Source organism: Balaenoptera acutorostrata, chromosome 12 (assembly GCF_949987535.1).
Source record: "Balaenoptera acutorostrata chromosome 12, mBalAcu1.1, whole genome shotgun sequence".
Classification (NCBI taxonomy): domain Eukaryota; kingdom Metazoa; phylum Chordata; class Mammalia; order Artiodactyla; family Balaenopteridae; genus Balaenoptera; species Balaenoptera acutorostrata.
Genome location: NC_080075.1, coordinates 4,658,374 through 4,672,764, shown reverse-complemented (window position 1 = coordinate 4,672,764; position 14,391 = coordinate 4,658,374). Strand labels below are relative to the sequence as shown.

General features: G+C 40.7%; 1 protein-coding gene across 6 annotated transcripts in view; it reads left to right on the top strand.

The window, feature by feature from the left end:
* TMEM182 (transmembrane protein 182) overlaps nucleotides 1-14,391 on the top strand; it is a 390,855-nt gene that overhangs the window by 271,800 nt on the left and 104,664 nt on the right. The gene's annotated exons all lie outside the window — the stretch shown is intronic.

The following is a 14,391-nucleotide window of genomic DNA, read 5'->3' as shown; positions in this document are numbered from 1 at the left end:
CCTCATTTCTTTTCATTCTTTTTTCTTTATCCTGCTCTGCAGTAGTTATTTCCACCATTTTATCTTCCAGGTCACTTATCCGTTCTTCTGCCTCAGTTATTCTGCTATTGATCCCATCTAGAGTATTTTTAATTTCATTTATTGTGTTTTTCATCGTTGCTTGGTTCCTCTTTAGTTCTTCTACGTCCTTGTTAAATGTTTCTTGCATTTTGTCTATTCTATTTCCAAGATTTTGGATCATCCTTACTATCATTATTCTGAATTCTTTTTCAGGTAGACTACCTATTTCCTCTTCATTTGTTAGGTCTGGTGTGTTTTCACCCTGCTCCTTCACCTGCTGTGTGTTTTTCTGTCATCTCATTTTGCTTATCTTACTGTGTTTGGGGTCTCCTTTTCCCAGGCTGCAGGTTCGTAGTTCCCGTTGTTTTTGGTATCTGTCCCCAGTGGCTAAGGTTGGTTCAGTGGGTTGTCTAGGCTTCCTGGTGGAGGGAACTAGTGCCTGTGTTCTGGTGGGTGAGGCTGGATCTTGTCTTTCTGGTGGGTGTGTCCATGTCTGGTGGTGTGTTTTGGGGTGTCTGTGGCCTTATTATGATTTTAGGCAGCCTCTCTGCTAATGGATGGGGCTGTGTTCCTGTCTTGCTAGTTGTTTGGCATAGGGTGTCCAGCACTGTAGCTTGCTGGTCGTTGAGTGAAGCTGGGTCTTGATGTTGAGATGGAGAACTCTGAGAGATTTTCGCCGTTTGGTATTACGTGGAGCTGGGAGGTCTCTTGTGGACCAGTGTCCTGAAGTTGGCTCTCCCACCTCAGAGGCACAGCCCTGATGCCTGGCTGGAGCACCAAGAGCCTTTCATCCACACGGCTCAGAGTAAAAGGGAGAAAAAATAGAAAGAAAGAAAGAGGATAAAATATAGTGAAGTAAAATAAAGCTATTATAAAGCAAAGCTATACAGACAAAATCTCACCCAGAAGCATATACATATACACTCACAAAAAAAGGAAAAGTGTAAAAATTAATATATCCTGCTCCCAAAGTCCACCTCCTGAATTTGGGATGATTCGTTGTCTATTCAGGTGTTCCACAGATGCAGGTACATCAAGTTGATTGTGGAGCTTTAATCCGCTGCTTCTGAGGCTGCTGGGAGAGATTTCCCCTTCTCTTCCCTGTTCGCACAGCTCCTGGGGTTCAGCTTTGGATTTGGACCCGCCTCTGCGTGTAGGTCGCCTGAGGGCGTCTGTTCCCCGCCCAGACAGGACGGGGTTAAAGGAGCAGCTGCTTCGGGGGCTCTGGCTCACTCAGGCCTCGGGGAGGGAGCGGTACGGAGGAGGCGGGGCGAGCCTGCGGCGTCAGAGGCGTCGTGACGTTGCAGCAGCCTGAGGCGCGCCGTGCATTCTCCCGGGGACGTTGTCCCCGGATCACGGTTCCCTGGCCGTGGCGGGCTGCACAGGCTCCCGGGAGGGGCGGTGTGGAGAGTGAGCTGTGCTCGAACACAGGCTTCTTGGTGGCGGCAGCAGCAGCCTTAGTGTCTCATGCCCGTCTCTGGGGTCCGCGCTGATGGCCGCGGCTCACGCCCGTCCCTGGAGCTCGTTTAGGCGGCGCTCTGAATCCCCTCTCCTCGCGCACCAGCAAACAAAGAGGTAAGAAAAAGTCTCTTGCCTCTTCGGCAGCTGCAGAGTTTTTCCCGGACTCCCTCCTGGCTAGCTGTGGTGCACTAACCCCTTCAGGCTGTGTTCACGCCGCCAACCCCAGTCCTTTCCCTGCGATCCGACCGCAGCCCGAGCCTCAGCTCCCAGCCCCGCCCGCCCCGGCGGGGGAGCAGACAAGCCTCTCGGGCTGGTGAGTGCTGGTTGGCGCCGAGCCTCCGTGCGGGAACCTCTCCGCTTTGCCCTCCGCACCCCTGTGGCTGCGCTTTCCTCCGTGGCTCCGAAGCTTCCCCCTCCGCCACCCGCAGTCTCTGCCCGCGAAGGGGCTTCCTAGTGCATGGAAACCTTTCCTCCTTCACGGCTCCCTCCCACTGGCGCAGGTCCTGTCCCTATTCTTTTGTCTCTGTTGTTTCTTTTTTCTTTTGCCCCACCCACGTACGTGGGGAGTTTCTTGCCTTTTGGGAGGTCTGACGTCTTCTGCCAGCGTTCAGTGAGTGTTCTGTAGGAGCAGTTCCACGTGTAGAAGTATTTCTAATGTATCTGTGGGAAGGAAGGTGATCTCCACGTCTTACTCTTCCGCCATCTTCTTCTCTCCCCCCCACCATTATTGTGGAACTATTTCAATTCTGTAAATGTTTGCTTTATATATTTTGTGGCCCTGTAGCTTGCTGCATATATGTGTATATATATAATATAATATATAACTGTTTTATATATATAACATAATATATAATTGTACTATATATAACATAATATATAATTGTACTATATTATATATAATATGTAGTTGAATCTAATATACAGAATGGTTATATCTTCTTGATAGATAGAGTTTTGTATCAATATGTTATGTTCTTATTGGTCACTTTTAACAGTATTTGACTTAAAGTGTATTTTGTATGATATTAATACAGCTACTCTAGCTTCTTGTTACTATTTGCGTGAAATATCTTTTTCCATTCTTTCACTTTCAACTTATTTGTATCTAAAGTGAGTTTCTTGTAGACAGTGTATTGTTAGATAGCTGTATTTAATTGGTGTGTTTAATCCATTTATATTTAAAATGATTATTGATAAGGAAGGACTTCTGCCATTTTGTTATTTGCTTTTTATATGTCATATCTTTTTTATTACTCAGTTCCTCTAATACTGCCTGCTTCTTTGTGTGTTTGATTCTTTATGTGTGTGTGTTTGTGTTTGTGTGTGTATGCTTTCCCCTCCTCATTTCTTTTTCTGTATGTTTTTACATTATCTTCTTAGTGGTTAACCTGGGGATTACATTTAAAACTCTAAATTTATAACAATCCAACTTAAATTGACAACATCTTAGCTTCAATAGCATTTATAAACTCTTCTTCAACACAGTTCTTCCTTCTCTCCCTTTATGCTGTTGTTGTTACAAATTATATCTTTATATACTGTGTGGCCATTGACATAGATTTATATATTTTTATGATTTGTGTTTTAAATCATATGAAAACAAAAATGAGATTTAAACAAAAAATTTCAATACTTCTGGCTTTTATCTTTACCAATGCAATTATCTTTACTAGTGTTCTTTATTTCTTTGTATGGCTTTGGGTTACTACCTAGCATCTTTTTATCCTGAAGGACTCCTTTTTGTATTTCTTTCAGAGTAGGCCTGCTACCAACAAACTTCCTAGATTTGTCTAAGGATGTCTTAGTTTCTCCTTCATTTTTAAAGCATCATTTTACTGGATATTGAATTCTTGGTTGACAGGTTTTTTCTTTTTTCTTCCTTTCATCACTACAAATATGTCATCCCATTGCTTTCTGGCCCCCATGGTTTCTGATGATGCTGGGCTCTTGACCTTATTGAGAACCCCTTTTAAGTGACAAGTTGCTTCTCACCTACTGGTTTCAAGATTCTCTCTTTGCCTTTGTCTTTAAATGATTTGAATAAAATGTATTCAGTGTGGATCATTTTGAGTTTATCTTACTTGGAGTTCTTTTAGCTATTTGAATGTATAGATTTATGTCTTTCACCAAAATGCAGCCATTATTTTTTTAATGTCCCGTCTATCCCTTTCTCTTTCTCTCCCTCTTCTGAAACTTCTATAATGTGAATGTTGATACACTTTATGATGTCTCACAGGTCCTTTAGACTCTTTTTATTTCTCTACATTCATGTTCTTTCTGCTTCTCAGACCCAATACGTTCAATTGTCTTATCTCTAAGTTTACTGATTCTTCTTCTGCCTGCTCCAATCTGCTGTTGAAACACTAGTAAAATTTCCATTTCAGTGATTGTACTTTTAAGCTCCAGTATGTTTCAGCTTTTTCTATTTCATTTCCTTTTTCTAATTTCTTTATTTTATAGATATAGTGCTTGAATGGATGAACTGATTCTTGAATCTCTCTAGTACATCATTTGCCAGACCATCACTCCTAGTTCTATACTTTCTCAACTCTATAGTCTCTATCTTGCAAAAACCACATAAGTTATTTGTACCCATGGGAGAGATAATCCTTCAGTGGTGGAGAAGTGTGATAAGTGCTATGACAGAGGCATGCCAGGTGCTATGGCAGCCTCAGGGAAAGGACATGATTTGGTCAGGGGATGAAATGTCATGGAGACTTCTGGAGCATGTGCCACAGTTACTGACATTTGTAGGACAAGCAGGTGGGCAGTGGGCTCAGGAAGAGGAAACAGATGGGAAAGATTTGTAAAACAGTATGAAATACTTAGTATGACACATAGTTCAGTACTCGTGATGGGTGGAGGACTTGTGAAGCAGGATGTGTTATCCATTTGCAGCCATAGTGTAATGAGCTGGTATGCCCTCCTTTTTTTAAAAAAAATTTATTTATTAATTTATTATTTATTTTTGGCTGCATTGGGTCTTTGTTGCTGTGCACGGGCTTTCTCTAGTTGTGGCAAGAAGGGGCTACTCTTCATTGTGGTGCACAGGCTTCTCACTGCGGTGGCTTCTCTTGTTGCGGAGCATGCACTCTAGGCGCTCAGGATTCAGTAGTTGTGGCACGTGGGCTCAGTAGTTGTGGCTCATGGGCTCAATAGTTGTGGCACACGGGCTTAGTTGCTCCGTGGCTTGTGGGATCTTCCCAGACCAGGGCTCGAACCCATGTCCCCTGCTTTGGCAGGCAGATTCTTAACCACTGCGCCACCAGGGAAGCCCTGGTATGCCCTCTTAAGGAGCTGGGATATGATCCTAAAGGCACTGGAAAGATTTTTCTGGACTAGATTTTCTTCTGCCAAAAAAGTGAGCTGGTAGCATTGTGAACAGAGAAGAGGACACCATGGGCACAGTTAGGCTAGAAGCAGTGGAAGAGTCAGGACATCATTAAACAGGTCAAACGAAGTTCTAGCTCTATTTAGGGGAGTGGCATGGATGGAGGAGAGACATGAATTTTACACTTAATTTCGGAGGCTGAATCCATGTGACTTAGTGACCAATTAGATGTGCCAAATTAATGAGGTACCCAATGCCTCCCAAATTTGTGACTGTGAGGCGAATAATAGGAGCATATAAGAAGCCTTACATTTCACAAGGGAAAATGATGAGCTCAGTTTTGGACCTACTATTTCTGAATTTCCAAGGGACATTCAAGAAAACTTTATTAGTTGATTTTTCAATTATAGTACAAATATTTTTCAGGGTATCTGGGGCACAGAAAGTTTAGACCATTAACATACATGTAGAATCATTTAATACAAAATCTTTGTTTCCTAAACTATTAGAAGATAAATTTTAAAAACAAAAACAACAAAAAACATTCTATGAAGTTTTTTGGTTTTGGTTTTGGTTTGTTTTTTGGCCTTTCCAAGTACGAAACCAAACCAAACCAAACCAACAATTTTTTGCAAAACATATATGTATGAAAGGGTTTATATTGAGACTACATAAGAAACTCATGTACATCAATGATAAGAAGGAAAATAACCCAATAAAAGCCAAAGATTTGAACTGTTTACTAAAGAAGATGAAAAGGGAGCCAGTAAGCACATAAAAGTACATCTCACCATCTCTAGTCATCAATGAAATGCAAATTAAACCAGAATATTATACTGATATGTACCCACAAGAATGAACAAAGTTCAAAAGACTGACAAGGCCAGGTATTGATGAAGATGTGAAGCAGCTGGAATACTCTCCTATTGTCAGGAGGAATGCAAAATGGTACTACTGCTTTGGAAATCAGTTTGACAGTATTGTAGAAAGTTAAATGTTGTTCTACCATGTGCCCCGGCAATCCTACTTCCAGACATCTCCCCGAGACAAATGAAAGCACATGTCCACATAAGTACTGAATACTTCTATACAATGTAAGTAATGGCAATATTCATAATAACCCCTAACAACTCAAAATGTTCATCAATAGTGCTTTACTACTCAACAATAAAAATAATAACAAAGCATTAATACATGCAACAACAAGGCTGGATCTCAAAAATAATGTGCGAAGTGAAAAATGTAAAGCTAAGACTACATACTTGTCTTAGCCTGTTTAAGCTGCTATAACAAAATACAACCAACTAGGTGGCTTATAAAGAACAGAAATTTATTTCTTACAGTTTGGGGGGCTGGAAGTCCAAGATCAGGTGCCAGCCTGGTTGGGTTGCAGTGAAGGTCCTCTTCGGGATGCAGACTTCCCACCTTTTGCTGTGTCCTAACATGGTAGAAGGGGCTAGGAAACCCTGTGGGATCTCTTATATAAGGTCACTAATCCCATTCGTGAAGGCTCCACCCTCATGAGGCATGCACATCTGAAAGGCCCCGACTCCTAATACTATCATCACTGGGGGTTAGGATTGGTCAGGTCCTAACAACACTATATAATTCCATTTATATGAAATTCTAGGAAAGGCAAAAGTATAGTGACATAAAGCAGATCAATGGTGGCCTGGGCTGTGTGGTCAGGGGAGAGAATTGATTAAAAAGGCCATGAGGAAACTCTTCAGTGGCCATGGGACAACTTTATGTCTTCATTGTAGTGGTGGTTATGTGACTGCAAGCAACTGCCAAAATTCACCAAATGTGGATGGATTTATTATATGTAGTTGATGCCTCAATACAGCTGAAAATTAAAAACTAATCTCAATTATAGAATGAAGTGAATATGAATGCATTTAATAAATATCTTTATAAATAAGCACTTGTTAAAAATAATAATTCATCATAATATTGATATTACTTTTGCTCTGCAATCTCATTTTGGCTTAATTTGGTCTTTTAGTAGAATCTGTTTACCAACGGAAGTTGTACACTCATAGAAAATGTGAAGCAGCCCCACAAGAACCTTATTTTTACTTAATTTTTGTGAGATAATATTCCCAGGAGCCCTCATCTTCACTCGTTCAGTGGTGGCTGGGGATATGGAAACTCCTCCTGGCACAGAGTTGTTTTTTTCATGCCACTTTAAAATAGCAGTGTGGACAGCAGTAATGTCTCTTTCTATCACCCACAAATGGTTAGTGCCACATCCTGAAAAGAACTGTCCCACTTGGGGTTTTAATTGTAACTGTAACCCTCTCTACAGTGGCTCAAATGCATCGTTTGAAATGTGGCAGAGCTAACTGTTTACGCTGTGGCCACTTTACCTCTGTGATGCATTAAAAGGTGTCATCCAACTGAAATGTAAATCACTGTTCTTGAAAACAAATTACAAATGGAGATAGCAGGACTTCAGAGTAGCTTTAAGCTTCAAAGGACCCATCCAAGACCTATTTCTTTCAGGTCTAAATTGCAGCCACACTGTTTTCAAGGGTAATAGGAGGTTGCTGAGGCACTCTGATTACAAGGTGATGGTAAACAATGCTTTTAAGCACAGTGCCCGAATAGAAGAACACACAACATTAATCACTTGGATTCAAAAACACAAGAGGAAAGAGTGGTTTCCCTATGTGCTGTAGCTCTAACTAACCCGTGCAGATGGCCCGCACTGGGATCCCTTGTTAGAACACTATTTCTTATTCCTTAATAATCATCATATGGCCAATCCTAATTGCTAGTCTATTGCAAAAAAGAAAAAAAATGATGAATTTTGTTTTGTTCATGACTATGATGAGCTATTATTATTCTTACTATTATCTCTGACTTTGACTTCTCCTTTTCCTTGGTAGAAGGTGATAAGGACTGAGGCCTGAGATCATAGATCTCAGGGGATGAAAAGGTGCCTGAAAGTTTTCCAAATCCTGGGCTGCCATGCTTGGTGAGCTGAATGAGTAGGCCTAGACTGTGAATTTTTCTAAACTCTGAATCCAGGCCTGAGCTTACCACAGCTGGTGTTTAGGTCTGATGGGCATGCAGATGACTGAGTGACACAAGACAAGAATCTTCTGGTTGGTTGGCTTGGATTCATTTTTCACAGAATTGCTTATATAATATTTACACCTCTAGAAAATATCATTTATACTTTACTTCTCCCATATTTAAATAAACCTGGAGACAGAGATAATTATTCTATACCCACTTGCTAGATCAACTACCTCAAAAATATGCAAATCAAGTCTCTTCCCTCCCCTTATTAAGAACTTTAAACTCGTTCATTAGAAATATTTCCTTAGGAGAATTCCCTGGTGGTCCAGTGGTTAAGAATCCATGCTTCCCTGCAGGGGGCATGGATTCCATCCCTGGTCAGGGAACTAAGATCCCACATGCTGTGTGGCATGGCCAAAACGTTAAAAGAAATATTTCCTTAGTTGATCATCCAAAGTCCTCAGTGATACGCCCTTCTCAGCATCACTTGCCCCACAAAAGCTCACCCCAGTTTATACTAGTTTTCAATAAATCTCTGAGTTTTTCCACCTTCCTTAAATTTATTCTTCCTAAAATACTATTTATCAAATTGCCTGTCTTAGGCCCATTGAATGCCTGTCTGTCCATCCATCCAACCATCCATCCATCCTTCCTTCCATCCATCCATCTTTTCATCCATTAGATAATCACTTACTAAAGGGTGAAAGCTTGGTACTGCAGATGAGAATTGACATAAAAAAACAAAACAAAACATTGATGCAATACTCAACGTGCTCAAGGTCTAGCTGGAGAGGACGGGGTGGAGAATAAACACAGTCTTAGCCCATTGCAACAAGTGTGGTGGCAAAAATTTGTATTCAGAACAATGATAGCACATGGAGTCATCCCAGCCTAGTATCTGGTATTTCATTGCAATTACTTAACTAGGTCACTGCTCACTCTACCGAACAGTGATCCTCACAGTATCCTGTGAACGCTTCCTGAGGGCTTATGAAATGTGGATGTTAGGAATGTGGATGAATCACTGTGTGATGTCAAGACCTCCACCTCTAGCAGACACTTATCAGCTATGAAGGTATCTCGAAACTTCTAAATTCACCAGACACAGAGTGAAGAACTTTGGTGTGAACTAGATCAGGTCACATGAGCAAATGGCATCTCTGCCCATGAACATGAGGCACAGCTGTGCCCCTTGAATGCTCCGAGGGCAGCAGGGAGGGCTGTGGTGCCAGGCTGCCTAAGAAAGATACTAAAAAATAAAGAAGGAAGGAAGGGAGGGAGGGAGGGAGGGCAGAGATAGCTAGAACCCTAACTCTAAAGCTATCTTCCTCTATGACCTTGAGTAAATTAGTCTCCCTTCCTGAATCTAAGTTTCAGGAAGACTTATTGGAAGAGATTGAGCTATATTATTTCTCAGATTCTATCTATTCCAACACACTATTAGCTAAGAAGTTTCTGGAAGCTTCGAGCAATTTCAGCAATATTATTTTTATGAGAATAATTAAAATATATCTCTCTCTTATATGTAGATACATATCTCTATATCTATCTATCTCTGTATCTATCTATCTATCTAGATATAAATACAATAAGATTTTAAATGCATGGTACTGCCCCCAGATGAGCACCATTTCTTACAGGTTTTATGACCACCTTCTCAGTGGCCTATGTTTTTAAAAATTTAAATGTGTGAGCATTTTCTTTCTTTGTGATATAAACTTTGTTGATTCCACTCTTCATGCTAGAAATGATTAGAGTAGCTTTGATTCTGTAGTTTGAATCCTACTGTCTGCAACCTATAGCAGAGAAATGGTATGAGAGATAAGGTATAATTAGATTTCCTCCCAGTGTATTTTAGTCTTTGTTGCTGAATAAGATATGGCGTAGTACTGTATGTGGGGACGGATGATAATTAAATGGCAATTCTGTGTGACTATTTTTAAAGGACTAAACCAGTTGAACATTAACACGTAAGAATCATATCACACTTAGCACCTCTGAAGCCACAGTCTACACAACTGGGGGTGCTCTGGCTGTCTTATAGAAAAAGGAAATCACTTGTATCTAACTGCGGCTTATTTGAATTAGTGCCTTTAATTAGATTTTTATAACTGCGATCTTATTTTTCTTAAATAAGACGTAACTAACTTGAATAGTGTTATTTTGTTAGACTTACAAGTTGGATGTCTGGATGATTGCTTGTTCAAACCCACTTGTGAGGATAAAAGGGGCCTATTTTAAAATATGCATGGGGAATAGGCATTAACCATGGACCTTCCCAGGCAAGCTGGTACGTGTGGCCATCTGACTCATACGAGGCTTAGATATTTGAGGTAGAGAATTGCAAATGATTCAGTAGGCAAAAATCTCTCTACTCACACTCTCTGGTATATTCTAATTTTGAGATTTATGTCACTTAGAAATGGAGACTCTGGCTAGCTTTTGAGAATTCCATTAAGTTGTAGTTTCAAGTATACTAATAATATCAATTTATTTCATAAATACAATTTGTGACTTGAGAAATATATCATGGAACAGAAATATTCACCTTTGATTATACAACCTAGCTCATGTTGTCCCAAAATAAGAACCTAGTGGCAAGACGGGAATAAAGACACAGACCTACTAGAGAATGGACTTGAGGATATGGGGAGGGGGTGGGGTGAGATGTGACAGGGTAAGAGAGTGTCATGGACATATATACACTACCAAATGTAAAATAGATAACTAGTGGGAAGCAGCCGCACAGCACAGGGAGATCAGCTCGGTGCTTTGTGACCACCTAGAGGGGTGGGATGGGGAGGGTGGGAGGGAGGGAGATGCAAGAGGGAAGAGAAATGGGAACATATTGTATATGTATAACTGATTCACTTTGTTATAAAGCAGAAGCTAACACACTATTGTAAGGCAATTATACTTCAATAAAGATGTTTAAAAAAAAAAAAATGAAAGGCATGTTTACAAAGTTCAACTCAACATTTTAACTGGATTCAAACCTAAAAACAAAAATATACCTGCACCATAATTTCTACATACTACTTAAAATAATGCTTTATGATCATAAATTTTGGCCAAGTGTCCATTACTTATTTATTTTTTTACAAAGATTTAGTAGAATAAATGTAAAAATGCTCTGGCATGTCTTATCCAATTGTGACTTTTATCCAGAAGTAACCATTTTCCCCTTCTCCATGACCTAAGTACTTTGAAAAGTATCAAATTTGTCTTGTAATGATCAAAGTATTCAATAATGTACACAAATGAAAGGTAGCTTCAGTTTCATTACAAATTCAGTTCAATCACAAAGGCAGCTGACAGTACAAATTTGTAACAAATTGGGCAATTCAAGAAGCTATATTAATGAATGCTATGAAACACAGGGATCGTTTGTGTAAATGGAGTTGAAAAATACACCTGTTGTTTCCCGTTAGTGATAATAATCATATAGCCAGGCCATAGAATAAGGTCTGCTTTCTCGGTCTATGCCCATTAGGAAACAACCCTTCATTGTTACTTTGCATGTGGAGAGGGCTTGCAGATGGTAGGGCGACAGGAAACGGAGCTGTGGGAATCATTTAGTGCAACCCTATACTCAGACAGGTGCCACCTGTAGACATTTTAATTGATCTCATTTGTTAGTTATACCTGCAAATCACACTGTGATCATCCCTGGACAAGGAATGGAAACCAGAAATTGTCACAAACCGAAGATAGCAGACCAAGTCCCCAAATGGACCAGCCATATAGATTTACTGGCTTAGTTTCACAACAGTACATTAGATTGAAATTAGATACCTGGAAAAATCCAAATTACATGAGGCCTCTTGTTTCTTTATATCACATTGACAGAAAACATGGTTTAATATTCTACTGCAGCCAAGGCTGCATATCATATCTTAAGATGTGTAAGTGTGTGTGTGTGTGTGTGTGTGTGTGTGTGTAAGAGAAAGGAACTTTTGAAGTTGTAAAAGGGTCCTCCTGTTATAGTGCATAGCGAACATCACTGTGGTACAGTAAAGATAATGCTTACCCAAATTCTTGTTAGAAAGTACCACTTTGCATCTGGTCACTACCATCCAGTATCTGTAATGATGGAAAGATATGGGTCAAGAATAAAGAGGCATTCAAAGGTTGTAGATTTCAAGGGTGTCCCAGCCTAGGTGGTGGTGGGGTGGGAGAGGTCTGCTTTTCTGTGTTTCTTTAATGAATCACTCATGAATAGTTAACGCTCATAAGGTCTCTGAATGAGGATACTGCTTAGGGATTACGTATAATTTCAGCAGAAAGTCCATTACAAAAACAAACAAGCAAAAAAAAACCCCAAACTAACTTTCACTCAGCATAAAAAAACCTATTCTGTCTTTTCAAGCCCAGGAACTTTTCTAGGTCCTCATCAGCGACAGTGTTGCCTGGACCCTGCAGCAGTCAATGGAGATACATCCCCTTAAAGTCATCCCAAAGCACCAGCATCTCTGCTGGCTGGGACTTTAGTTAACTGGGGGCCAAACCAAAACCCACTTTAGCTTGAATGTAGTGAATTGATGTGAAACAAAGTCCATTTTCAGCTGCATTAGTAAGAATTACAGTTAACATCATGAAATCGGTGTTACTAAATGCTCTAAAGTATTTTGCTGTGATCACACTTAACAATGACTATTTCCTAGAAAAATATCAATGTAACTGGCATATGAAAAATTGCTAGATTTATGCCAAGTAAAAGACAAACAAAATACGTTCTTTTGATCAAAACTGAACTTGCAATTATCACTTTATCATGTTATCATTTGTCTCTTTAATCCTTAATTTATGTAGTAAAGTGTTCCATTTGACTTTTGAAGTTTTCCCTTTTTTTTTAAGACAAGTTAACTGTATTTATAAGTGAGATAAGAACAACATGTAAACTTTCAGAAAATATAATTAAAAATAATAAAAACTGTGAGGTGAGAAGCCGTGGCAGATGCTATTGCTTAAAATGTGTGAAAAATCTACTAACAGATATTCCTCAGATCAATGATTCTTAACCTTTTAGGGGCACGGGGTTCTTGAGCAAGCTTATTAAACACTCATCCCCAAACTGAAATCAACACACTTTGTTTTACAGGATTATACGTCTGGAAATTGATTCCCTTCACATTCAGTATATTAAAACAATCTTTACTCTTGTCTTCCCTGAGCAATTTCTTGGCCTTTTCTGAAAGAATCTGAAATTAGCCCACAGTAGGCAAATGAACCAAAATTAATTTTTGTTCTGCTCACATGTAACTTTCAACGAAGAGGCTGCTATAATTTAGTGGAAAGCTGTATTTGAAAACTGGGGAGTGGTCTCTGATAAGGAAGTGACCTTTAGCGTCATTGTCAGTTTAAATATTTTGTTCTAACAGCCGCAAGTGCCGAAACACCTCAGCTGGGAAGGTTTTGTAGCAGCGAATTGAATGAAATCTCCCCTAGCTTAAGTTGCCACGTAAGAATAAGGTCTGAACCCTCTAAGTCTATTCAAGTTGAAGGCATGAGGCGTAATTTCTTGTGTCTGCAAATTCATTAGATTATAAAGCTTATGTTGCATCTCTGGACGCTGTGTGGAGATTCTGCCAAGTAGATTCACAGTGAACATCCCAAGGTGTTGAGTAGGCTGCCTCCTTCTTAGAAATGGTTCTTGGTTTGTTACTCTGCCAGGGTGGAAAACGACCCTGAAGCTCCAGGTAGCCGTGCCAAACATGCTTCCCATGAGGAACTGGGTGTCCACTTGATTCCTGTTGACAGAAGCTCTGGCATGTCCAGGAGCACTGAATCCTCAGGTGGAGGAGGTGCGCTATGTGGGGACAGGCTGGAGACAGCCAGGCACGTGAAGAAGGCATGAGCCCTCGGTCAAGCTCCAATCGTGCCCTCTCTTGCCTCCTTGCCAGCCTCCTCCCATGCACACCTCTACACTCATCAGGAGTCCCCTACAGTGAGAAGGAAAAAGGTAGAACCTGAGTTACAGGTGGCTATCTACCCTGGGAAGAGGGTTTAAGGGTGTTAAAACCCCGTTCATACGTGAAAAAAGCAATGCAGAATGAAAATCCTCCCCACGGGCAGAACTCCCAATAGTTTATCTTACACAGCAAGGAGAGAGCTGAAATATGGATTGATGCTAATTTATACAATGGGGCAAATTGTTTGGCTGGATGGTCGGGGATTCGAAATGAGCAATAGCTGTGAATTGACAATGAACAGGTATGCGGATAGAAAGCTAGGAACAGACTGCAGATGTGAGAATATCTGTGCCTGATGTGAATGCTAATCAAAAGTCTCCCGCTGCAAAAAACGTCTCCTCGGTATCAGAGGACGTGTTAGCCCAGCCGTGGGTGTCAGACAGCCTCCTTCCACAGCAGTGTCTGCCCACTTGTCCATCATGGTGCAGACGGGAGCTATGGAGACCTGGACGATCAGTGAGGAACTGGGGCTGCTGCTCTGCCGTGGGGTAGCAGGTCCTGGGGACGGAGCATAGGTGAGCTCCTGGGGCTCCTTCTGTG